At 44.5% G+C, this 26,683-nt stretch overlaps 1 long non-coding RNA gene across 1 annotated transcript in view; it reads right to left on the bottom strand.

The window, feature by feature from the left end:
- The window catches only part of LOC119937473, a 190,101-nt gene extending 164,014 nt beyond the window's left edge, over positions 1-26,087 (bottom strand). Inside the window, exon 1 of the long non-coding RNA XR_005454120.1 lies at positions 25,964-26,087. This is a non-coding gene — a long non-coding RNA (uncharacterized LOC119937473). The remainder of the gene's footprint in view (positions 1-25,963) is intronic.
- Positions 26,088-26,683: the final 596 nt, after the last annotated feature.

The raw sequence follows: 26,683 nt of genomic DNA, 5'->3' as shown, positions 1-26,683 counted from the left end.
GGCCATGTTGTTGTAAGAAAGAAGACCTGGTGAACTCCTTCTCTCAGAAATAAGCCAGACTTTTTTGACCACATATTTGGGAGACTGAAGTGGAATCAGAGTGGTGCCAAATCCAACGAAGGGGAGCCGAAAAGGCAGGGAAGATCGTCAGAGAGGGGCAGAGACGGGGTGTGGGGGGGAAGAAGGACAAAGAAGCGAAGGGAAGAAAGAGAGAGAACGAAAATGACAAAGAGAAAGAGGAGCAAAGACAGAGGAAATTCATGTACTACTTTTTCTGCTTTTCTGCTTCACCTGTTAACAGGACTTGACTGTCCACTCAACAGAGAGCAATACACGCTTAATATTTCAATGAGTCTTACCAGGTGAAAGAAAGAATGGATTGAATGAATCCCTCCCCTTGGATGCTTACCAATCAAAGGTCTCTATTGAACATCTACTGTTATCAGGGCACCATACTAGGCGCTTGGGAGAGTACAAGAGACGTGAAAATGAGTTCCTTGCCCTCAAAGATTTGACAACCTAACAAGGGAGATGGACGGACACGGGAAACAAGCCATTTAAAATAGTGTGAGCAGGACGGAGATTTAGGTTCCAATTTGCCAGTCTTGGATTGTTTCTTATTTGAAGCTTTTTGCCGGGGCAGAATCGAGAGAGTAGCGAGGCTGAGCCTGGAGGCATAAAGTGTAAAAATCATCTCATGGTTCTAGATACACCCCTAAGGGGCTAATGGAGCAGCAGCAGAGGGACCCCAGAAAATGACCCGTAGGGGATAAAGGGGGAAATCCAGCCCCTTCCCCTTTTCTCATGGTTCCGGTGTCCCTGACTGCAAACAAACAGGGCCTGTTCCCACAACTTCCATGTGCCTACAATTAATTGCATATATCGAGTGCTTACCGCATGCAGAGCCCTGTACTAAGCGCTGGGGAGAATACAATATAGCGGAGTCGGTACCTGTTCCCTGCCCACAACTAGCTCACAATCTAGAGCGGGGGACAGACTTTAACATAAATAAAGTCAACAAAGTGACTGAGCCGCCTCCAGCACAATTTGTTTCGATTCTGCAATTATAGCATTTCCTCTACCCTGATATGTAGTCAAATTAAAAAAACGGCTTAATGAATGAATCTCTCTCCAACCAATCTATTCTTGAATAGCTGCGGTGCCGTTATGATTAATGGATTCTTAAACAGGTACAGGGATAAGGTTGCTAATCAGCATATTATGCATATTTCATATGTTTCTGGTGTATAATTTATAACACATGTTACTAAAACATTTATGAAACGGGGATAGTTAGTTTTAGTCCACAACCAGTATGTATTACAAATACATTCATTTGCTGTACATGGGTATGGTACGCCAGCCTATCAACATCCAATCAGTGTTAATGCTTCTTTCAACAGCTATAAAATAATGGAAATAACCACAGTGCCTTGGAAACAGGGAGCATCATGGTGTAGTACACAGAGCACGGGTTTGGGAGTCCCAAGGTCGTGGGTTCTAATCCTGGCTCCACCACATGTCTTCTTTGGGATCTTGAGCAAGTCACAACTTCTCTGTGCCTGTTTCCTCACTGGTAAAAAAAAATGGGGATTAAGAGTGTAAGCCCAACGTGGGACAGGGACTGCCTCCAAACTGATTAACTTGTATCTACCCCAGTGCTTAGAGCAGTATTTGGTACATAGTAAGTGCTTGCCACAATAATAATAACTACTGGGCTTTGGAGAAGACCTTTGGCTCTCCGTCTGTGCTACGGAGCACATAAGACCTTGTCAAACATTAGCTGTGAGCTCATTATGGGCAAAAAATGTGTCTGCTAATTCTATTGCATCACACTTTCTCAAGCACTTAGTACAGTGTTGTGCACATAGTAAGAATTAGTAAATCGCACTGATTGATTGATTGGCTTGAAGTCCAAAGGTCAGTGCATAGGATTACACTTCCAACGTCAGTCCACTGGCTTCTTTTCTCTTTCCCCTTGTTCAGATTTGCTCCGAGGTTGTTTTGGCATCGATCCACTACCACGGACTGATGAACTCTGCTGTTCCATGGCCCAAGCCCTCCCGCAATCACTGCCATTTCTGTTTTGTGGCTTCCACGCAGACAACCTCACTGACCTTTCCACCAGACCCTCACTCTCTCTTCCCTTCTAGACTCTAAGTTCCTGGTGGACAGGGATCACATCTACCCATTCCATTCATTCATTCAATCGAATTTATTGAGCACTTACTGTGTGCAGAGCACTGCACTAAGCGCTTGGTTTTGTACGGCACTCTCCCAGGTGTCATATGGGAGTAGCAGCATGGCCTAGTGGACAGAACACGAGCCTGGGAATCAGAAGGACCTGGGTTCCAATTCCGGCCCCGGCACTTAAGCGCTTAACAAATACCATTTACAAAAAAATGTGCTTTGTGGGCCAGGATCATTCCTGCCAGTTCTATTGCATGATGCCCTCCAGGTGCTTTGTGGACAGGAATCGTGCCTACAGACTCTGCGCATAATAATAATGATGGTATTTGTTAAGTGCTTACTATGTGCAGAGCACTGTTCTAAGCACTGGGGAGGTTACAAGGTGATGAGGTTGTCCCACGGGGGGCTCACAGTTTTAATCCCCATTTCACAGATGAGGTAACTGAGGCATGGAGAAGTCAAGCGACTTGCCCAAAGTCACACAGCTGGCAGTTGGCGGAGCCGGGATTTGAACCCATGACCTCTGACTCCAAAGCCCGAGCTCTTTACACTGAGCCACGCTGCTTCTCCAAGCACATAGTAAGCGCTTAAAAAATCAATCGTATTTATTGAGCGCTTACTGTGTGCAGAGCACTGTACTAAGCACTTGTATATATGTATATATGTTTGTACACATTTATTTGTTTTACTTGTACATATCTATTCTATTTATTTTATTTTGTTAGTATGTTTGGTTTTGTTCTCTGTCTCCCCCTTTTAGACTGTGAGCCCACTGTTGGGTAGGGACTGTCTCTATATGTTGCCAACTTGGACTTCCCAAGCGCTTAGTCCAGTGCTCTGCACACAGTAAGCGCTCAATAAATACGATTGATGATGATGATGATGAGGTTGTCCCACGGGGGGCTCACAGTTTTAATCCCCCTTTTACAGATGAGAAAACTCGGGCATGGAGAAGTCAAGTGACTTGCCCAAAGTCACACAGCTGACAGTTGGCGGAGCTGGGATTTGAACCCATGACCTCTGACTCCAAAGACCGAGCTCTTTACACTGAGCCACGCCGCTTCTCCAAGCACATAGTAAGCGCTTAACAAATCAATCAATCATATTTACTGAGGCTTACTGTGTGCAGAGCACTGTACTAAGCGCTTGGGAAGTACAAGTTGGCAACATATAGAGACAGTCCCTACCCAACAGTGGGCTCACAGTCTAACAAATGCCATCATTATTATTGTATGGTAGTCTCCCGGGTGTTTTGTGGGCAGGGATCGTGTCTACCTCTTCTATCATATGCCACTCTTCCAACTGCTTTGTGGACAGGGATCAATTCTACCAACTGTATTATGTGGCACTGTCCCACACGCTTAGTACAGTACTATTGGCCTTGATAGACCGGTTGATCTGTCCCAGACGCCGGAGCTTCTGAGTAGTCGCATTCATTGGAAGCAGCTATGTGGGGTGGGGTCTCCCATACCTCCTTCCACACCCCATCATCATCATCAATCGTATTTATTGAGCGCTTACCGTGTGCAGAGCACTGTACTAAGCGCTTGGGAAATACAAATTGGCAACATATAGAGGCAGTCCCTGCCCAACAGTGGGCTCACAGTCTAAAACACCCCATGAGGAGGGTAGTCCAGCCCCTCAAGGAGCAGAGGTTGGGCCAGAACCTCAGTGGGCTGTGAGGCTCAGAGACAGGGTAGCGCTCCGCCGCTCCGGTTCCCCACCATGAAAACCTTTCTGGCATAATTGTATTTTAATTCACGAACCTGTAGCGAAGGAGCCCTGCTGCCTTTCCTCATTGCAGGAGATAGCGCCGGAGGGATAGCATGAGTTATGAATATTTACTGACCAGTCAATTGTAACCGAGTAGCAGGGCCCCTGGCTTTGCGGAAACTTTAATAATAATGGCATTTATTGAGCGCTTACTATGTGCAAAGTGCTGTTCTAAGCACTGGGGAGGTTACTGGGTGATCAGGTTGTCTCACGTGGGGCTCACAGTCTTAATCCCCATTTTACAGATGAGGCAACTGAGGCCCAGAGAATAATAATGATAATAATAATAATAATAATAATAATAATAATAATAATAGCAGCATTTATTAAGCGCTTACTATGTGCAAAGCACTGTTCTAAGCGCTGGGGAGGTTACAAGGTGATCAGGTTGTCCCACGTGGGGCTCACAGTCTTAATCCCCATTTTACAGATGAGGCAACTGATGCCCAGAGAATAATAATAATAATAATAATAATAATAATAATAATAATAGCATTTATTAAGCGCTTACTATGTGCAAAGCACTGTTCTAAGCGCTGGGGAGGTTACAAGGTGATCAGGTTGTCCCACGTGGGGCTCACAGTCTTAATCCCCATTTTACAGATGAGGCAACTGAGGCCCAGAGAATAATAATGATAATAATAATAATAATAATAATAATAATAATAATAATGGCATTTATTAAGTGCTTACTATGTGCAAAGCACTGTTCTAAGAGCTGGGGAGGTTACAAGGTAATCAGGTTGTCCCACGTGGGGCTCACAGTCTTAATCCCCATTTTACAGATGAGGCAACTGAGGCCCAGAGAATAATAATAATAATAATAATAATAATAATGATAATAATAATAATGGCATTTATTAAGTGCTTACTATGTGCAAAGCACTGTTCTAAGCGCTGGGGAGGTTACAAGGTGATCAGGTTGTCCCACGTGGGGCTCACAGTCTTCATCCCCATTTTACAGATGAGGCAACTGAGGCCCAGAGAAGTTAAGTGACTTCCCCAAAGTCACACAGCAGACAAGTGGCAGAGCCGGAATTTGAACCCATGACCTCTGACTCCAAAGCTCGAGCTCTTTACACTGAACCACGCTGCTTCTCCAAGCACATAGTAAGCGCTTAACAAATGCCATCATTATTATTGTATGGTAGTCTCCCGGGTGTTTCTCAGCTTCTCACGCTGCTTTAAAAGATGCCTCATGCTGGAAAACTGAGAGTTAGCTATTGAACCTCTCTGGGCCTCGGTTTCCTCATATGTAAAATGGGGAGGAGACACTCGAACTCCTTTATATCTTTTTAATGGCATTTGTTAAAGGGCTTACTTTGTGTCGGGCACCGGATAGGTAGAAGGTTGGACACAGTCTACATCCCACAAGGGGCTCACAGTCTCAATCCCCTTTTTACAGATGAGGTGACACGCAGAGATAAGTGACTTGCCCAAGGTCACACAGCGGACAGGTGGTTGAGTGGGGATTAGAACCCAGGTCCTCTGATTCTCCAGCCCGTGCTCTGCCCACTAGGCCACACTGCTTCCGTCCGGCGAATGTCATGTGGGACAGGCATTCTGAGGTTTCTGCCTCAGTGTTTAGCACAAGACAAGTGCTCAATGCACATTATAATGATTATTACTTTCTTTATAAATTCTTTCTTTCGTATTTCTTTATAAATACGATTGATTGATTGATTTATACCCGTGTCTACGTTGGAGTGGTGTCAGGACCAACTTCCTGTGATCAAAGAGGAAGAGCCTAATGGATATAGCACAGGCCTGGACGTCAGGAGGTTCTAATTCCAGCTCTGCCACTTGTCTGCTGTGTGGCCTCAGGCAAATCACTTCACTTCTCTGTGCCTCAGTTACCTCACCTGTAAAATAGGGATTAAGTCTGTGATCCCTATGTGGGACACGGACTGTGTCCAACCCAAATACCTTGTACCTATCCCAGTGCTTAGTACAGTCGATGGCACATAGTAAGTACTTAAATACCTCAATTTTTTTCTCTGTGCCTCAGCTATCTCATCTGTAAAATGGGGATCAAGACAGTGAGCCCCATGTGGGACAGGGACTATGTCCAATCTGATGAGCTTGTTTCTACCCCAGTGCTTAGTACAGTGCCTGGCACGAAGCAGTGTAGCTCAGTGGAAAGCTGGTGGAAGTGGAAAGCACTGTTCTAAGTGACTATTCACCCCATCCTCAACCTTACAGCCCTTATTACCAGATCTGGAATTGATTTTAACGCCCGTTTCCCCTCCTAGACTGCAAGCTCCTTGAGGGCAGAGAACTTGTCTACCCATTCTGTTGAATCGTACCCGCCCAAGTGCTCAGTATATTGTTCCACACACAGTAAACTCTCAAGAAATACCATGGATTGAATGATCCTGCTAAGCACTGGTTCAAAACACAACACAATCAGAGCGGATGGTGTCTGTCTCACATGAGACTCATAGTCTAAGATGGGTGGGGGAGAACAGGTTTTGCAATCCCATTTCCCAGATGAGGAAATGGAGGCACCAAGGAGTCAAGTAAACCTGTCATAGGCAGGGAACGTGTCTGCTAATTCTGTTGCTCTGTAATAATAATGATGGCATTTATTAAGCGCTTACGATGTGCAAAGCAAGCATTTAGTACAGTGCTCTGCACTTAGTAAGTGCTCAATAAATACCACTGATCGATAAAGCAGTCGAGTGACTTGCCCAAGGTGAGACAATAGGAAAGTGGAGGAGCCTCGATTAAAATCCCAATCTTTTGGACAGCCAGGATCTTTAGGCCACGTTCCTTCCCCAGAAGACCTGAGACACGGAATGGTAACTTCTCCGACATCACAAGGCTCAGCACACGCACCGTGGATGAACATTTTTTTTCGTCAGTCAAGTAAAAATTAATACATGTTGGAAAATGTAATATACCAATGCAGAAAGTGCCGCATTTCTCTAGGGCACTGAGCACAGCAGCTTTACGATGTGCTAATGCTAAAGAAAGACCCATATTATTTTCCAGCGCCTTCATCCTACATATTATTACACACAGCCATAAAGTCTCTCCACTGTCCAGGGGACAGCGTTTTAAAACTTGATGGGGACACAGTAGATGGTATAAAAATTCAGCTTCCACCAAGACAGCCCTCTGAAGCCTTTCAAGAAAAGCAAACAATGCAAAGTCTATAAAAGCAGAACTTATAATTTAAATGGGAAGGGCCCACACTGAATGTGTGTGTGTGTGTTGTGTGTATACACATATTCTCTTGCAGTTGGCATGCAGTCAAGACTGTGGGTCCTGCATTGGCATTTTAAGTCACATAAATTCATAACTGAATACAACTGTCAGTAGCATCTTCTTTGATTCGAATAATAATAATTGTGGTATTTATTAAGCGCTTACTATGTGCCAGACTCTGTACTAAGAGCTGGAGTTGATGGAATACAATCGGGTTGAACACAATCCCCATATCACAAGGGCTTGCAGTCTTAATCCCCATTTTACAGATGAGGAAACAGACACAGAAAAGGGAAGTGACTTGCTCAAGGTCGTACAATGGGCTTGCAGTCTTAATCCCCATGGTACAGAAGGGGAAACAGACACAGAGAATAATAATAATAAAAGCATTTATTAAGCGCTTACTATGTGCAAAGCACTGTTCTAAGTGCTGGGGAGGTTACAAGGTGATCAGGTTGTCCCATGGGGGGCTCACAGTCTTCATCCCCATTTTACAGATGAGGGAACTGAGGCCCAGAGAAGTGAAGTGACTTGCCCAAAGTCACACAGCTGACAATTGGCAGAGCCGGGATTTGAACCCCTGAGCTCTGACTCCAAAGCCCGTGCTCTTTCCACTGAGCCACGCTACCACTTGGAGAAGCAAAGTGACTTGCTCAAGGTCACACAGCTGACAACTGGCGGAGCCGGGATTTGAACCCATGACCTGTGACCCGCAGGCCTATGCTCTATACACTAGACCCTCCTGATTCTCAATGAAACATTTGTGCGTACGTATGCACTCCTGTGTGTGTACACATCTATAACGGTAGTAGTGTGGACACATACTGAGCACCTGCTGCTGCAGTGCCCTGTGTTGAACATTCAAGAAAAGACAGAAAAAAAAAATGATGGCATTTATTAAGCGCTTACTATGTGCAAAGCATGTGAGAAGCAGCATCACTTAACTTCTCTGTGCCTCAGTTAGCTCATATCTATTCTATTTATTTTATTTTGTCAGTATGTTTGGTTTTGTTCTCTGTCTCCCCCTTCTAGACTGTGAGCCCACTGTTGGGTAGGGACTGTCTCTATATGTTGCCAACTTGTACTTCCCAAGCGCTTAGTACAGTGCTCTGCACACAGTAAGCGCTCAATAAATACGATTGATTGATTGTAAAAAGGAGATTAAGACTGTGAGCTCCCCTGTGGGACAACCTGATCACCTTGTATCCCCCCAGCGCTTAGAACAGTGCTTTGCACATAGTAAGTGTGTAACAAATACCATCATTATTATTATTATTAGTAGTAAAGCACTGTTCTAAGCACTAGAAAAGTTACAAAGTGATCAGAACAGTGCTTTGCACATAGTAAGCACTTAAATACTTTACTTGTACCTATCTATTCTATTTATTTTATTTTGTTAGTATGTTTGGTTTTGTTCTCTGTCTCCCCCTTCTAGACTGTGAGCCCACTGTTGGGTAGGGACTGTCTCTATATGTTGCCAACTTGTCCTTCCCAAGCGCTTAGTACAGTGCTCTGCACACAGTAAGCGCTCAATAAATATGATTGATTGATTGTAAAATGGGGATTAAGACTGTGAGCTCCCCCGTGGGACAACCTGATCACCTTGTATCCCCCCAGCACTTAGAACAGTGCTTTGCACATAGTAAGCGTGTAACAAATACCATTATTATTATTATTATTATTAAAGCACTGTTCTAAGCACTAGGAAAGTTACAAGGTGATCAGAACAGTGCTTTGCACATAGTAAGCACTTAAATACCATTATTATTATTATTATTATTAAAGCACTGTTCTAAGCACTAGGGAAGTTACAAGGTGATCAGGTTGTCCCACGGGGGGGCTCACAGTCTTAATCCCCATTTTACAGATGAGGTCACTGAGGCGCAGAGAAGTTAAGTGGCTTGCACAGACTTCAAAGCCTGTGCTCTTTCTACTGAGCCACGCTGCTTCTCTTAAGCACACACATCTGTGAAGCACACACATCAGCCGTGTTCCTAAAAGCAATGAAAGACCGAACAGTTACAAGATGCATATCTGCCCCAAATAAGCCTACGATCCATTAGCGATACAGAAGCCAGTGGATAATCACTGATATTTATTGGGCGCTTACGGCATGCAGAATGCTGTAATAAATGCATGGAAAAGTTCAGTGAAACAGAGTCAGTAGGCATGATCCCTGCCCAGATTGGGAGGGGGAGTTTAACGCTTCAGATCCAAGCTCCACGGAGGCCCACCTTCACTAACCTTCGTATTTAGTCCCAAATATCTTATGAATCATTTCTCCCGAAACCAATCAGAGATCGTCTCAGTCATTATCCACTGATATTTACTGAGCGGTTACTGTGTGCAAGCACTGTTCAATTTGGCAACAAATAGAGACGATCCCCACCCAACAACGGGTTCACGTTCTAGAAGCGGGGAGACAGACAACAAAAACAAGTAGACAGGCATCAATAGCATCAATATGAATACACAGAATTATAGATCTATATACATCATTAATAAAATCAGTAGAATAAATCATTAGCCTTATCCATCATTTTTCTGGAATGTTCTACAAGGCCAGATTTAAAGCAGCATGGCCTAGTGGAAACATCACAGGCCTGGAAGCAGAGGACCTGAGTTCTAATTCCTGCTCTGTCACCTGTCTGCTGTGTGACCTTGGGCAAGTCACTTAATTTCTCTGTGCCTCAGTTTCCTCATCTGTAAAATGGGGATGAATTAATTCATTCAGTCATACTTGTTGACGGCTTATTGTGTGCAGACTACTGTACTAAGCTCTTGGGAGAGTCCAATATAACAATAAACAAACACGTACCCTGCCCACAATGAGCTTACAGTCTAGAAGGGGAGACTGAGTCTCACATGGGACACAGACTGTGTCCAACCTGATTAATGTACATTTACCCCAGAGCTTAGTGCAGTGTTGGGCACATATAAGCGCTTAACAAATACCATAAAAAATAAAACTGGTAGATGTGAACCCTGCGTACAGGGAGTTTACATTTAACTGGGGGAGACAGCATTAAAATAAATTATGGATAGGGGAAAGAGCAGAGTATAAGGATATTTATGGAAGAGCTGTGGGGCTGGGGTCGATCAATCAGTGCTGTTCACTGAGTGCTTGCTACGTGCAGAGCACTGAACAAAGTGCTAGGGAGAGCACAGTAAAATAGAGTTGATGGGCATTAAATGATTAACTATTAATTAATTGAGTTGATAGACATTAAAATCATCTGTAAAATGAGGCTTGACTGTGAGCCCCCCGTGGGACAACCTGATCACCTTGTAACCTCCCCAGTGCTTAGAATAGTGCTTTGCACACAGTAAGTGCTTAATAAATGCCATTATTATTATTATTATTATTATTATTTTATTACTCCAGCGCTCTCTAAGCAGTAGACTGAAAATTCCTTGAGGGTAGGGACCATTCTTACTAATTCTATTGTACTGTCCCAAGGGTTTAGTCCAGTGCTCCTCAGAATGGTACACACAGCACTCAATAATCAATTGTACTTACTGAGCACTTACTGTGGGTGGAACACTATACTAAGCACTTGGGAGAGTACGATACAGCAATAAAAAGACCCATACCCTGCCCTCAGGGAGCTTACATATCAACGATTGATTTCGCAGTTAAAGATTGCTTCCAGTACGCACAGCTCCATTTCTGGTGAATATATTTTGCTCTCTGGACTGCTCCATTCCTCGGCTATAATCATGATTATAATACTTATCAAGAGCTCATTTTGAGCTAAGTGCTGGGAGAGATAAATTGGTATTAGATTGGACATCAGGGGCTCTCAATCTTTCCTATCCCATTTTACAGATGAGGAAAATGAAGCTCAGAGAGGGCAAGGTCACCCAGCGGGCCGGTGGCAGAGAAGGACCTCAAACGCTAGGCTCCGTAGCTAACCCGAGGTTATCCCCAAGAAACCACAAGTCTACACAGCTCAAGGGGATGGGAAAATCGCCTGTCTCTTCCTTAAAATTTTATGAACATAACATCTCTTGCAAAACATTTTCCTATTTAGTCTGTGAAGGTTTGGAACTTCGCTCGAACTGTTTTCATCTGCGTTCTGGCAACAGAAAATGTGTTTTTCCCACTGCTCACTGCAGTGAGGCTTATTCCGTGAAAGCCAAAATGGATGTCTCAGTTTAGGAGTGGCTCGGTTCATGCGTTTTTCAATAATCAAACACAACGGACTTAGTCACTGAGTCTTGGGCACAGTCGTCGCTAAGAATGACAAAACGGGAATGAGGCTGACCTCCGCGCTTGAGCAAGCATCTTTCATCAAGATGGTCACGTTTGGCTGGAATAGTCCGGTGGCCGCAAATTCCTCTACATCAGACTTGGGAGGCTCCAGGACATAAGAGGAATGTGGAGATATGTACGGCCTGAAATGCCCTCCCTCTTCATATCCAACCAGCAATCACTCTCCCCACCTCCAAAGCCTCATTAAAAGCACATCTCCTCCAAGAAGCCTTCCCTAAGTCCTCATTTCCTCTTCTCCCCCTATCATCTGCATTGCCCTTACACTTGGATTTGTAGTCTTCATTCATTCATTCACTCCATCGTATTTATTGAGTGCTTACTGTGTGCTAGAGCACTGTACTAAGCGCTTGGGAAGTACAAGTTGGCAACATATAGAGACCCAACAGCAGGCTTACAGTCTAGAAGACTCACTCACCCCTCAGCACTTATGTCCCTATGCACAATTCACTCATTTATATTAATGTCCATCTCCCCCTCTAGTCTGGAAGGTCATAGGCAGGGAAGAGTTTTACCAGCTCTGTTATAGTGTACTCTCCCAAGGACTTATCATAGTGCTCTGCACACAGTAAATGTTTAATAAATATGAGGTGGATTGATTACAGATAGCTGTTCATTCATTCAATCGTACTTATTGAGCACTTACTGTGGGCAGAGAACTGTACTAAGTGCTCGGGAAGTACAAATCGGCAACATATAGAGACGATCCCTACCCAACAGTGGGCTCACAGTCTAGAAGGGGGAGACAGACAACAGAACAAAACCAGTAGGTGTCATCACCATCAGAACAAATAAATAAATCTCTATAAGAAGAAATGATGTATTCTGGGAAGAAGTGTGGCCTAGCAGATAGAGCACGGGCTTGAGAGTCAGAAGAACCTGAGTTCTAATCCTGCCTCCATCAATTGTCTGTTCAAGTGACCTCGGGCAAGTCACTTCACTTCTCAGTGTCTCAGTTACCTCACCTGTAAAATGGAGGTTAAGACTGTGAGCCCAGTATGGGGCAGGAACTGTGTCCCACCTGACTAGTTTGCAACTACCCCAATGCTTAGAACATTGTTTGACACATAGTAGGCACTTAACAAATACCATTATTATTATTCTGGGTTTTCAAAAATGGTTGAGTGAACATCCTACTCAAGTTCTTTCAGAAAAAGCAAAAGAACTAAGATGCTTCAAACAACGACCACTAAGTACGTTCCCTGTCAATTACCGCCTCCTTCCTTTATTTGAGCTTCTTTTCGCCTCTTCCCTGTTTGGCTAACTACTGCTATCATGGGCAGAGGATGTCACCTAGGGTCGAATAGCAGTCCTGCATTATATTGACCATCTTTCTGCAAAACCATTCCAAGCCCAAAACTCCCTACTGTACGGCTGCAGGAATCCGTACCCAATGACTCCCAATCCTGTGCTATCCCAGCAGACCACCCTACCTCCCTTCAAATTCCTTCCTCAGAGTTACCCAGAAAGGAAGTGGCAGACCTGGGATTTTTAAAAATGGAATTTGATAAGCACTTACTACCTGCCAGGCACTGTATTAAGCCCTGGGTAGATACAAGATTGTCAAGTTGGACACAGTCCATGTCCGAGGAGGGGCTCACAGTCTTCATCTCCATTTTACAAATGATGTAACTGAGGCACAGAGAAGTGAAGGGAGTTAAGGAGCAGACAAGTGGCAGGGCTGGGATTAGAACCCAGGTCCTTTTGACTCCCAAGCCCTTGGTCTATCCACCTGGCCACGCTGCTTCTCTAGTTAATACCCGGGACTCCCAACTCCCCAACCTGTACTTTTCTACTAGGCTACGCTGGTTCTCATCACTTTGATGGGTCAATGCCTTGATTCCCCGGGGTGTCTCCCTCAGAGTATACTCAGATGACAGAGTATAACCTTCTGTGGGCTGCAAGTGCCACTTAATTACGGAATGGAACATCTTTAAGAAGACGTGCAGAGCTGAAAGGTGAAAGAGACGAAACTTGCCCAAACAGAAGCCCTGACAAAGCACACAAAAGCTTGGGAATCAGCAAACATCGAGGCCAGGGCTACAATTAACACAATTCAGATGTGCAAGCATTTTGGGGGCTCTTTTAGATGCTTTTATCTCTTAATAACTGTTTAATCTGATTTAACCTGATGTATAGACACATGAAGATTCTTTAGGCGTTCTCAGGCACCCTTTTCCATGGTCAAAAGACTTAACTCCTCCCTCCTCCATTGCCAACGTCATCATAATCAATACTTATTGAGCATCTACTTCATGTAGAGAGTCTCAAACTTAATTCCACAGGGGCAGAGCCCTGTACCAGATGCCTACTGGGTGCAGAATGCTGTGTTGAGTGTCTATTGTATGTTGAGCGCTATATTAAGTCCCTCCGGTATGCAGAGGGCTGTACTGGACACCTACTATATACAGAGCACGGCACCAAGTGCCTCCTGTGTCTAGAGCTCTGCACTGAGTGCTACCTGTTTGTACTGGGAGAAATTAAGCCACGAAAAGCAGCGTGGCTTAGTGGAGAGAGCCCGGGTTTGGGAGTCAGAGGTGGTGAGTTCTAATCCTGGCTCTGCCACCGATCAGCTGTGTGACTTTGGGCAAGTCACTTGACTTCTCTGGGCCTCAGTTCCCTCATCTGTAAAATGGGGATGAAGACTGTAAGCCCCATGTGCGACAACCCGATCACCTTGGATCTACCCCAGTTCTTAGAACAGTGCTTGGCACATAGTAAGCACTTAACAAATACCATTATTATTATTATTATTTATTATTACTGTACAGGCACCTGAAAACATATAATAGAAGGGGTCACAGTATTAGAAAAGTTTTTTCTGCCCACATTAGAAGGTGCAGATGGTTCATTCCAGGAGGGCATTGGAGGGCTCCCCAAAAGACACTTATAGACGCCTTACAAAGCCCCTCATGAATGGAGGCAAACTTGAAATGCTGCCCTCTCCCAAGCACTTAGTTCAGTCCCCTGCACAAAACCAACACTCACTAAATACTAGGGTGGATTGTAAGCTCTTCCACTAATTATAAGCTCTCTGAGGGCAGGTTCAGGGCCACCATCTCTCTTGCATTGTAATAATAATAATAATAATAATAATAATAATAATAATAATAATTGTACTCTCCCAAGTGCGTAGTACAGGGCTAGGCAGCATGGCCTATTGTATTGAGCATGGGCCTGACTGAAAGAAGGACCTGGGTCCCAACTCGGCTATGCCATTTGGCTATGTGACCTTGGTCAAGTCACTTCACTTCTCTGTGCCTCGGTTATCTCATCTGTAAAATGGGGGTGAAGACTCTGAGCCCCATGTGGGGCAGAGACTGTGTCCTACCTGTTAGCTCGTATCTACCCCAGAGCTTACAACAGTGCTTGACACATAGTAAGCGCATAACAAGTGCTATCATTTTTTTTGCTCTGCACAGTAGATGCCCTTTAAAAACTAGTGATTGATGGATGGATGGTTTGACTCCTTGCAGTTTGGAGATGGGAAGTCTCTATGCTCAAGGCGACGAGGCTACAATAGCTCCCAATCTCCTTCCCCACCCACATCTCCAAATGTCTTCTCTCTGAGCTTGAAAGGCCTCTTTAAACTCCTAGACGAGGATGCTCATTCCTTAGAGGCACTCACAAAAAAAGAATTAACCAAGAGGCATTTTAAAAGATACATCACAAATCATTTATTTATATTAATCTCTGTCTCCCCTTTTAGATTAAACTCATCGTGGGCAGGGAACATGTCAGCTAACTCATATTGTATTGGAAGCAGCATGGCTTAGCGGATAAAGCGTGGGCCTGGGAATCAGAAGGTCCTGCGTTCTAATCCCGCCTCCACCACATGTCTGCTGTGTGAACTTGGACAAGTCACTTAACTTTAAAGGGCCTCAGTTACCTCACTTGTAAAATGGAGATTTAGAATGTGAGCCCCGTTTGGGAAAGGGACTGTGTCCAACACGATTGACAGTGCTCTGCACACACTAAGCGCTCAATAAATACGATTGAATGAATTAACTTTTATCTACCCTAATGCTTAAGACAGGGCTTGGTGCATAATATGCACTTAAGTACCATTACTATTATTATCATTATTCTCCCAAGCACTTAGTACAGTACTCTGCCCATAATAAGCGTCCAGTAAATACCACTGATGATGATGGTCTTCAATCATATTCTCACAAGTCTTTTCTCCTGGATAGGATAAGGTAGAGCTGTTTGGACCAAGGAAAACACAACGAAATAAAGTTTTCTTTCTCCTCCCAGTCCAGTCAAGCTCAAAATCAGCTGCCTCTGCTGCACACAGCCCCCCCCAAAACTGTTGCAAAGGCAGAAAATTTGGTCCTATTTATGCTAAACTGTTTTTAACGAGCCCCGGTGGGGTTTTACATTAACCAGAGAGGGAAACAAGCCACAGATAACTACAGCTACAAACAAGAATCAGGTTAGTTGACTTCCATCTTTCTAGTTCTTCGAGTTGAGGAAATGAAGACTGGAAAGAGTGGGGAAAAAAATGAGTGTAATGGTACAAATCACAGCAGCCTAATGTACCGCAAATGCAAGGATTAATATTGTAATGGATATGGAAATCTGCAATCCTTCCTGTAACTTGAGAGGCATAGCTTTGCATTGCTCTAACTGGAACCATCTTACAGTCTATACACTGTCTTCCCCTCATGACCTAATGGAAAGAAGATGGGCCTAAGAGTCAGGGGACCAGCTCTGACACATGCCTGTAATGTGACTTTGGGCAAGTCACTTAAATGCTCAGTGCCTCAGTTTCCTCACTTGTTAAAATGGGGATGCAGTACCTGCTCTCCTTCCCGTTTAGACCATGAACCCCACGTGGGAGAGAAACTGACCTGATTATCTTGCATCCATCCCATCACTCAGTTCAGTGCTTGGCAAAATCCCAGTTATTATTACTAGCACAGATAATATGCCATTGACTGATAGAGCAAACAAAGGTCAAAAAACAACCTTAAAGGCCCAAACCATCCTAGCGTAATGAAGGAATCTTTTCCAAATTATGAGTTGAATGAGAGTAGAGACAACAGAGCAATGGATCTGGGGAACCTGGAGTAACTAATCAATAATATTTACCGAACACTTCTGTGAGTAGAGTAGTATAAAATGATAATAATGACATTTATTAAGCTCTCACTATGTGCAAAGCACTGTTCTAAGTGCTGAGGAGGTTACAAGGTGATCAGGTTGTCCCACTGGGGGCTCACAGTCTTAACCCCCATTTTACAGATGAGGGAACTGAGGCCCAGAGAAGTTAAGTGACTTGCCCGAAGTCACACAGCTGACAAGTGGCGGAGCTGGGATATGAACCCATGACCTCTGACTCCAAAGCCCGGGCTCTTTCCACTGAGCCATGCTGCTTCTCTGCAGCGCAGTTGGGAGCAAACAATGGAGGCCAAAGTCACGATCCCTGCCCTTAGGGTGCTTATGGTCCAACAGGGGAGACAAAACGTTTTCCTAATATGAGCGAGTTGAGTTCTGTTTTCCTTCACAACACCCACAACATGGGTGTATCAGCTTTCCGAAAATAGCCACTTCCCATAAAATATCTTCTAGAAAACAGTCCCACATTCTAGTGTCATCAGAATGGCTTCACCTTCTCGTCCTCACAGATAACCATATTGGAAAATGAAGGTGAAATAATTCATATTAAAGGTGCGCTAAAGGAAAGCCTAAAATAGTCACAGCGTGAGCATGAGTTCAATCCATAAAAGTAAATTGGTAGCAAATGAACTAAATGATACTCAGTTTTGCTCAATTCTCCAGTGGAATATAGTTTGCCACTGTAAAAAGCCAAATGGAGATGATTCTTCTGTAATGATAGCATCGTGTGCGATTGTGTGTGTGTGTGTGTGTGTGTGTGTGTGTGTGTGTATTCAGCCCGCACTTAGAGAAGGAACAGAAGCAGAGAACATTATTTTATTTGCAGTCTTCTTTGTTGTGTCATGTTCTTAACCCAAATTGTCTTAGTACGTTATACTGCATTACCATTTTAAGCAGGATTCTCTCTGCTCCCGATGACTTCTCAGAGACACAGGTTCTCTCTTCCAGAGACCAGTTTTCTTTCTGGGTTCCCCACCTTTTCAGTTCTATTTCAGTTTGCAATTTCATCAACAAGGAAATTCTGCAGTTGGGCAGCTAAAAACCAAGGTGGAGGAACAGAAGCAGTTCTAAGAATTTCACCATGGGATTTAAGAGATTGAGAAACTAAGGTTTGCCAAAAGATGCTAGGCATTAATAGTGAAATTCATCCTGTCACACTAATCAGTTCATCTTTTTCACTCTCTCTAACTCCATTTCACGGCACTCTACGTCATTCGCCTAGAGCAGTCAATCCATCATATTTGAGTGCTTAATATTTATATTAATATTAATAATAATGATATTTATTAAGTGCTACAATGTGCAACACATTGTACTAAATGCTAGGGTAAATACACACAAATCAGGTTGGACAGTTCCTGTGGCACTCACTTTCTCAAACCCCATTTTACAGATGAGGTAACTGAGACCCAGAGAAGTGACTTGTCCAAGGTTACACAGCAGGCCAGTAGTGGAGCCAGGATTAGAACCCATGACCTCTGACTCCCAAGACGGTGCCCTATCCATTATGTCTGTATATATGTATATATACATACATATACATACATATATATGTATACCTGTATATATGTTTGTACATATTTATTACTCTATTTTATTTGTACATATCTATTCTATTTATTTTATTTTGTTAATATGTTTGGTTTTGTTCACTGTCTCCTTCTAGACTGTGAGCCCACTGTTGGGTAGGGACCTTCATCTATATGTTGCCAACTTGTACTTCCCAAGTACTTAGTACAGTGCTCTGCACACAGTAAGCGCTCAATAAATATGTTTGATTGATTGATTGATTATGTCATGCTGCTTCTTGTGTGTAGAGCACTGTACTAAGCAGCTGGGAGAGTACAATATTAACAGACACATTCCCTGCCCACAGCAAACTTACAGTCCAGTCATTTTGGGCATAGCCCTCGTTTCCGTGACACGATTCAGATCCGATCGATGGAAATATAAGGGAGCTTCCTTCCTAGCCTACGTGCCTGCTCAGGAAAAAAGCAGCTGGGTTAAGCCAGCGTCCACCCAACAATAGTTCACAGCACTCGGGGGTGGGAGATCAGAATTCTTGGCAGAACTTCACAGATAATTAGCCAGGACCCAGGAAACTATTGGAATTGTAGAGCTACTGCCTGGCTAATATTTTCAGTCATATCCGATCCAACTGCTCGGAAAACCCTTTAATGCTCCCTGAGGTGGAAGGCCTTTCCAGCTTGCTTTGCTTCTGACGGTCGGATTCAGGGGCCATGCCAACTGCTCCCAGAGTCTGAGATCTCTACTTGTAGGAGGGAATCTGGCTCAACATCAGGGAAGTGGTGTGTTTGTGTGTATGTGTCTGTATGTGTGTCAGAGAGAGAGGAAGAGAGAAAGAGAGAGAGAAGGGGGAGACATTTATAATTCCAGAATTTCTCTTCTCAGTGTCTGATTTTTTCATTAGTCCTCTCAGCACAGGAGTAGCAGCCAACTCATTGAATGAATGCCCACCGGGGGAAGCAAACTGAACCACGCTCTTGGAAAACTACAGATCAAAGAAGTGACGCTTTCCTTGCCCACAGTGAGCTTATGCTCTAATTGGAAAGGAAAACAATAAAAAACTTAGATTGAGTAATCAAAATAAGCAAATGTACAACTGAATGGACGTACAACCATGAGTATTCCTCTAGACTATAAGCTCGGGGTAGGCAGGGAATGGTCTACTAACTCTGTCATAAGGATCCCAGCTCTGCCAATTGTCAGCTGTGTGACCTTGGGCAAGTCACTTAACTTCTCTGTGCCTCAGTTACCTCCTGGGCCATGCCTTCTTCAGGAAGCCTATGTTACCTTATCCGGTCAATCCTGCATCCTCTATGGAACAGGTTTCAGCTTGATACGAAGTTGCCTTTTAGCATAATGGTTTTTTAAAAAAAGACTTTTTTTGCACGCGATTCAATTTTCTCTTGGCTTCTTCCACATCCCGGGCAGGCTGCCGGCTACCATTCAATTAAGAATTTTAAGGCTTACTATCCGATGGGGCAAGATAAGGGAATCAGACCTGTTAAGTTAGAGGTAAATTCCCAATTGATCCATTACTGTAAAGCCCTGAACTCCCTAGTTTAAATAAATAATCCCTCGAGTGGTGCTGGCCCAACCCTGACCGCCTCCTTTCCCATCTCAGCAATCTTCAGGGTCCCCGTCCCAGACAGACCTGTCTGAATTTCTGATGCTAAGAAATGGCATTGGTGGGAAATGTTTTATTCTTTCTCTGAAGGAAGAGACAGGCCATTGCTCTCTAAACAAACACTCCTTAGAAACCTCCAATGAAATAATAATAATAATAATAATAATAATAATAATAATACAGTCCTCTAGACCATAAGATTGTTGTGGTCAGGGAATGCGTCTGTTACATTGTTCTAAGTGCTTAGTTCACTGCTCTGCACATTGTAAGCACTCAATAAATACAATGGACTAATAATAATAATTGCAGTATTTGTTAAGCACTTCCTATGTACCGGGCACTGGACTAAGAGCTGGGATGGATACAAGGTAGTTCCAGTCCCTGTCCCACTTGGGGTTCACAGTCCTAATCCCCATTTTACAGAGGAGGTAACTGAGGCCCAGGGAAGTGAAGTGACTTTCCCAAGGTCACACAGCAGACAAGTGGCCGAGCCAAGATTAGAACTCGTGTCCATCTGATTCCCAGGCTCTTGGAATTACGGGTCTGACATGCTGCTATTATGGTCAGCAAATGTTGCCTCTCAACTCCGAGGCCAGTTTGGGATTAAATTACCAGGAGTGAGACCCAGGGTGAAACAAGGGATTTTGGTTGGCAGGGTTGCCCACGTGGAGATGGGCAGGTTTATGGTACCAGATGGGGTGGGTTCTGGGAGCTTTGTACAGTGCTAAGCGCTTAGTACAGTGCTCTGCACACAGTAAGCGCTCAGTAAATACGATTGAATGAATGGGAGGCTGCCCAGATGTTTTGGCTGACAGTCAAACTTGAGGGGCGGGACGTGGTCCGATGGCTCATCGACAGCCCCAAAGATCTGCAATTTATTTACTTGTATTCATGTCTGTCTCCCACCTAGACTGTACGATCATTATGGGCAGGGAATGTCTTGTTTATTGTTGCAGTGTTCTCTCCCAAGCGCTTAGTACAGGGCTCTGCACACAATAAGCACTCAAATACAATTAAATGACCAAATGAATGACAGAATGGGGTCTCTCTCTCTTTTGGAACCTGGGGAGCGGAACGCCCTCAGACTGTGAGAAAGTTGGTATCGGAGTGGAGAGGCAGAATCCTCCTTAACAATTGTTGGAAGATTGGAATTGGGTTTTCAGTTAGTCAATCGATTGTATTTATTGAGCACTTATTGTGTGAAGAGCACTGTATTAAGTGTTTCAGAGGGTACAATATAAAAGACTCGTTCTCTGCCCACAACCAAATCCTTACTGCACGCTTTGAAGCACTCAATCAGCTCACTTCCTCTTACCTCACTTCACTCATCTCCTACCACAGCCCAGTCCGCTTCACATTTTACTCACTCTACCTCCAGCTTGCTCACTGCGCCCTGATCTCTTCTCTCTCTCTCTCTCCACGGACCCCTTTTCCACGTCTCTCCCTTATGCTGGAACTCCCTCCTGCTCCATAAATGCCAGACCACATTATTAAGGTCACATCTCCTCCAAGAGGCCTTCCCCAATTAAGCCAACTTTTCCCCAGCTCCCTCTCCCTTCTGCATCTTCTATGCACTTAGATCTGCGACCTTTCGGCATCTGATATTTGCCCTACCCTCAACCCTGTAGCACTTTTGTACATATCTTTAAATTATATATTAGAAATTGTCTGTTCATATTAATACCAATCGACCCCTGTAGACTGTAAATTCGTTGTGGGCAGGGAATGTGTTAGCTAACTCCACTGAATTATACTCTCTCAAGTGCGATGGGTAGGCGGCAATCTCTGCAACAACTGTTATAGCATTGGGATTGGCAGGGGTTGGGAGGCAAAATCCCCTTTAATGAAAGCTAAAACTGCAGAGAAGTGGGTGAGAAGTGGGTCAGAGTAATAATAATGACATTTGTAAATGCTTACTGTGTGTTAAGCACTGTTCAAAGTCCTGGGATAGGTACAAATTTATCAGACTGAACACATTCCCTGTTCTTCAGGGGGCTTGCAGTCTCAGCTGGAAGGAGAACAGGTATTAAGTTCCCATTTCACAGATGAGGAAACTGAAGCACAGAGAAGTTAAGTAACTTCACAGAGCAGGCAGGTGGCGGAGCAGGAATTAGAACCCAGGTTCTCCGACTCTCAGGCTGATTCTCTTTCCGGTCAATCATATTTATTGAGCACTTACATTATGCAGAGCACTGTACTAATCACTTGGAAGAGGACAATACAACAATAAACAGATTCTCTGCCCATAACGAGCTTACAATCTAGAGGCCACGTTGCTTCTGGGCAGGTTTTGAGGGTTCACCTATCCAAAATTACCATTAATAGATTGATGGAGCCCAAAGCCCCTCACTCAGTGTACAGATTAATGCTATTAATCATTCCCAATCTCTACAAATCAAACGCACATCTTGAAGTTGTAGGGGCAGATAAACACCGTTTTTAAAAGGATCACTGCAGCAGAAGTCAAGCACAAATATATTCAGCCATCCTTCGCTCTTACAAATATAGCAATGTACAAACTGCACTTATTCACTCTTTTCTCTTTTCCCATATTCTTGCTATTTCCAATTGTAGCTATGGGTTCCTCCTGTTCCCATATAAGAAATTTATGTCCACCTGCGTCCATCATTAGATTCCAAGCACCTTGAGGACAGGGACTGGTTCTTTCCTTTTACTGCTATCTTCCCCAGCGCTTAGAACAGTGCTTTGCACATAGTAAGTGCTTAATAAATGCCCTTATTATTATTATTATTACTGCACTCTCCAATGCATCTATTACAGTTCTCTGTATACAGGAGGTACCCAGCACAGTGATCCTCCCAAAACAGGTGCTCGGTGGTTTCCTAGTACAGTAATCTGCACATATTAGATGCTTAGTAAAGTGCTGTGCACATACTAGATGTTTAGTACAGTGCTGTGCACATGGTAGGATCTCAGTAAATATCCCTGATTGGGAAACTCCAACCAATTTTTCCGGTGGTGACTGACTTGCATTTATTGGGAAGTGTTCTAAAACCATTCAAGCTTCAGCGGTGTCACAGGGAGTCAGACAAGCATATCGCAGATTCATGGTTCATTCTTCCTGGGAGATACCAGAGCACTATTTCAGGTAAACAGCATGTTAACCTCTTGGGTAATGATAGGGTGAGTGGGTAGGAGTGATTTAAAATTAAAAAGGGAGGGAGATTCTGAATACTTTCGAGTGAAATTGCTTGGGTAATGGTCACAGCAGGCTATTGCAGTAAAGCACTCTCTCCTCAGGTCCATCCCAAATTATTATTACTGTTATTATTATTATGGAAGTTAAGCACTTATTCTGTTCCACGCACTCTGCTAAGATCTGGGATAGATACAAGATAATCTGTCCGGATGCAGTCCCTTGCCCCACATGGGGCTCACAATCTAGGAGGAAGAAACTATTTAATTCCCACTTTTCAGATAAGGGAACTGAGGAACAGAGAATTTAAGGGACTTTCCCACTGTCACACAGTAAGAGGCAAAGCTGGGATTAGAACTCAGGGTCTCTTTCCACTATGCCACACTATACCTCGGATTCTGCTCTCTGGTCCTTGACATCCAAGAGAGGCAGCACAGGTGCCATCACTATGAGGTGATAATAATAATGATGATAATAATGATGGCATTTATTAAGCGCTTACTATGTGCAAAGCACTGTTCTAAGCGCTGGGGAAGTTACAAGGTGTTCAAGTTGTCCCACGGGGGGCTCACAGTCTTAATCCCCATTTTACAGATGAGATGAGGCCCAGAGAAGTTAAGTGACTTACCCGAAGTCACACAGCTGACAATTGGTGGAGCCAGGATTTGAACCCATGACCCCTGACTCCAAAGCCCGTGCTCTTTCCATAGAGCCACACTGCTTCTCCATGGGTGCTGGACTTTTCCAACTTGCTCACCTCGGCTCTCTGACTGGGCCACAGAGTTTCCAGTCAGGGTGGGAAAGGCCCAAGATGGTGGCCATCTGGCCAGTTTGTTCTTTCAGTCCTGTCAACTCCCAGTCTTTCTTCCCCCCGAAAATCCCGGCCCTCCTCTCCCTGTACCTCCCCGCCCTGAAATTGATAATGAAAAGTCAGTGCTATTGATGTGGGTCTCACGTCAGTGGCTCTTCCCCTTCTGGTTGCCATCTTGTGATTATCATAGTCCTGGCTGCACGGGGGTATGTTCATCCACCTTGGGTCCCTTCCAGCCTCCGAGCTACAGGAAATGTCATTCCTTAAAAGCACATCCTTTGACATCCATTTCCCCCTCTATCCTGTAAGCTCGTTCCGGGCAGGGAATGGGTCTGCTTATCGCTGTATTGTATCCTCCCGAGTGCTTAGTACAGTGAGTGCACACAATAAGCACTCCATAAATAACTGGCTGAATGAAAGTCTTTCCCACTGAGATTGACCAAAGAACCTCAGACCTGAGACTGTGGCCCCAAGATCCAACGTGGAGCAAATGATTTTAGCGCAGGTGGCACAGGGAAGCCAGGACCAGGATTCGGTATGGATCGCCATCCTGGCATCTTGTCCCCAGCGCCGAGGACAGTGTCCCGCCTAAAACGCGTCCTTTGCAAGTGTCCAGAGTAAGCTGTGCTTCAGTACAGGGTCTCCCCCACCCCACCGATCTCTCCCACAGCCGGCTGCCAGCTCATTGGGATGCTGGCCAGGACACCAGAGAGGGAGGGTGCGTGCGGAGCTCTCGGCCTGGATGTAAACATGATTTATAACCGGCAGGACGTGTCCAACCCCCGCCCCACGCAGACAGCAGCCTGGGAGGCTGGGAAAAACAGAAGTGTGGGGAGGCTGACGACTGAAGCCAGTCAATTTCTCAGCAGGGAAGGGGATTCTCGATGCTGCAAGCCAGTCTCCCGTTCAGCAGAGGAGACACATCCCCTCCACCCCCTTGCCTACCCAGAATAGGCAGGGGGCCACAGGGGGACATGATGGGTGTCGGGGATGGGGGTGTCTTTGCAGAAACCAACAGTCAGGAGGATTTGCACTCTAGGACTCACAGTGGCCTGCCCCATGCACATTCAAGCCTTGTGAACCCCAAAGACACCCATCAGTCAGAGCTCTCCCGAGCAATGGTTGAGCTATGGAGAACAAAAGTGCCTTAAAATCCATGGACTAAGCAATTGACCCCGTGCGAAATCTAACAGGCCCCTCTTTAGTCTCCTCCACCTAATAGGTTCATCAGAAACCAGAACTGACAATGGGGTTTTCCAGCCCTTCAACAAAGCGATGGGCGGACTGTCTTCTGAAGATTCCTCTCTCTCGCTCTCTCTGGACAAATGCAATTAGATTGTGCTCCAGCTAGGATTTGTGGAAATTTATTTTAAGGCAATGCTAACAAACACTCATCAATAACCCATAAAATCAGCTATGTTTTCTATCAGAGAGGCAATTAAACTAAGATGAAGCGAAAAGCGCTCTGGCAGAGCAGCAGTGTGAAGGTGTCAAGTGTGAGGGACAAAGGCGTAATTACTGCTGTGAAAATAAGGAAGAAATTGAACAAATAAAAGAGAAAGAACTTCCTTCCAAATCTCCATAACTCCGAAAAGAAAACAGGGAAGGATTCAATGCTTCCGTCACCACGGTATCTGCTAATCCTGGGGGAAAACACCAACCCCACAAATCTTCCTCTCTTAAACAATGAATCTGTCAATCGGGAATTCAGGGTTCAAGACAGCTGCGAATAGGGAATTCTTCCTCAGAGAACATTGCCGGACTTATGAGATGGTTCTGGAAGTGGACAGCTTGAATCATTAAGCAGAACACCGCGTAAATCCAGCACAAGTAAACAGGCTGGTGAGGCTTTAAAGAGAAGAGGGGGGAGCTCATTTATTCAGGTTGTCTGTCCATACCGCTCAATTTATCCTGATAAATAGCTCTAACCTTTCCCTCCGTTTGTTTTTCTTAAAGCAGGCCAAATAAGCCCTTTCCAGCTGGTCTTCCAATCGCTATTGGTAACCGTTTCCAGCAAAGCTGATGGCAACTAGGCCAAGCTTCGGAGGAGAGGAGGAAGCAAGGGCTTCCTGAGCCACGCTGCTTCCCTAAGAAGATTACAACAGAGTTAGTAGACAAGGTCTCTACTCTCTAAAGTTGATAGTCTACTACCTTTAGCGCACTAAGTGCTTGAGAGAGCAATACAATAGAGTTGACATACATGATCCCTGCCTTCCAGGAGTTTAAAGTGTCCGGTGTGGAGCGGGGAGAAAGGTAAACGCGGCGGCATGGACTTACAGTTAGATGGCAGGAAAGGAGACGGGGGAGTCCTGGGCTCTGGGAAAAAGCTGGCACAGATGTCGATGGCGTGACTCTTGTCTGAAGGGAATTAAGCAACCACCTCAAAACGGCTTAAATTTTCAGCGTTCTGGGCTCTGAAAAATATATTGAACAGCATTCAGCTAAATCCACTGACCCTAGCTGATCTTCTATCAATCAAATAATAATAATAAAACGGCATCTGTTAAGCGCTTACTATGTGCAAAGCACTGTTCTAAGCGCTGGGGAGGATACAAGGTGATCAGGTTGTCCCACGTGGGGCTCACAGTCTTAATCCCCATTTTACAGATGAGGTAACTGAGGCACAGAGAAGTGAAGTGACTTGCCCAAGGTGTCACAGCTGACAAGCGGCAGAGCTGGCATTAGAACCTATGACCTCTGACTCCCAAGCCTGGGCTCTTTCCACTGAGCCACGCTGCTTCCCTAAGAAGATTACTAGACTGTGAGCCCACTGTTGGGTAGGGACTGTCTCTATATGTTGCCAATTTGTACTTCCCAAGCGCTTAGTACAGTGCTCTGTACACAGTAAGCGCTCAATAAATACGATTGATGATTACTAGAAGTTTAGAACAGTGCTAAGCGCTTAGCACAGTGCTCTGCACACAGTATGCACTCAAATAAGTTGAATGAATGGAAGATTACAATAGAGTTAGTAGACAGGGTCTCTGCTCTCTAAAA

Source organism: Tachyglossus aculeatus, chromosome 15, assembly GCF_015852505.1.
Source record: "Tachyglossus aculeatus isolate mTacAcu1 chromosome 15, mTacAcu1.pri, whole genome shotgun sequence".
In the NCBI taxonomy this organism is placed as follows: domain Eukaryota; kingdom Metazoa; phylum Chordata; class Mammalia; order Monotremata; family Tachyglossidae; genus Tachyglossus; species Tachyglossus aculeatus.
Note: the sequence above shows the minus strand (reverse complement) of the source record. Positions and strands in the feature narration are given on the sequence as shown.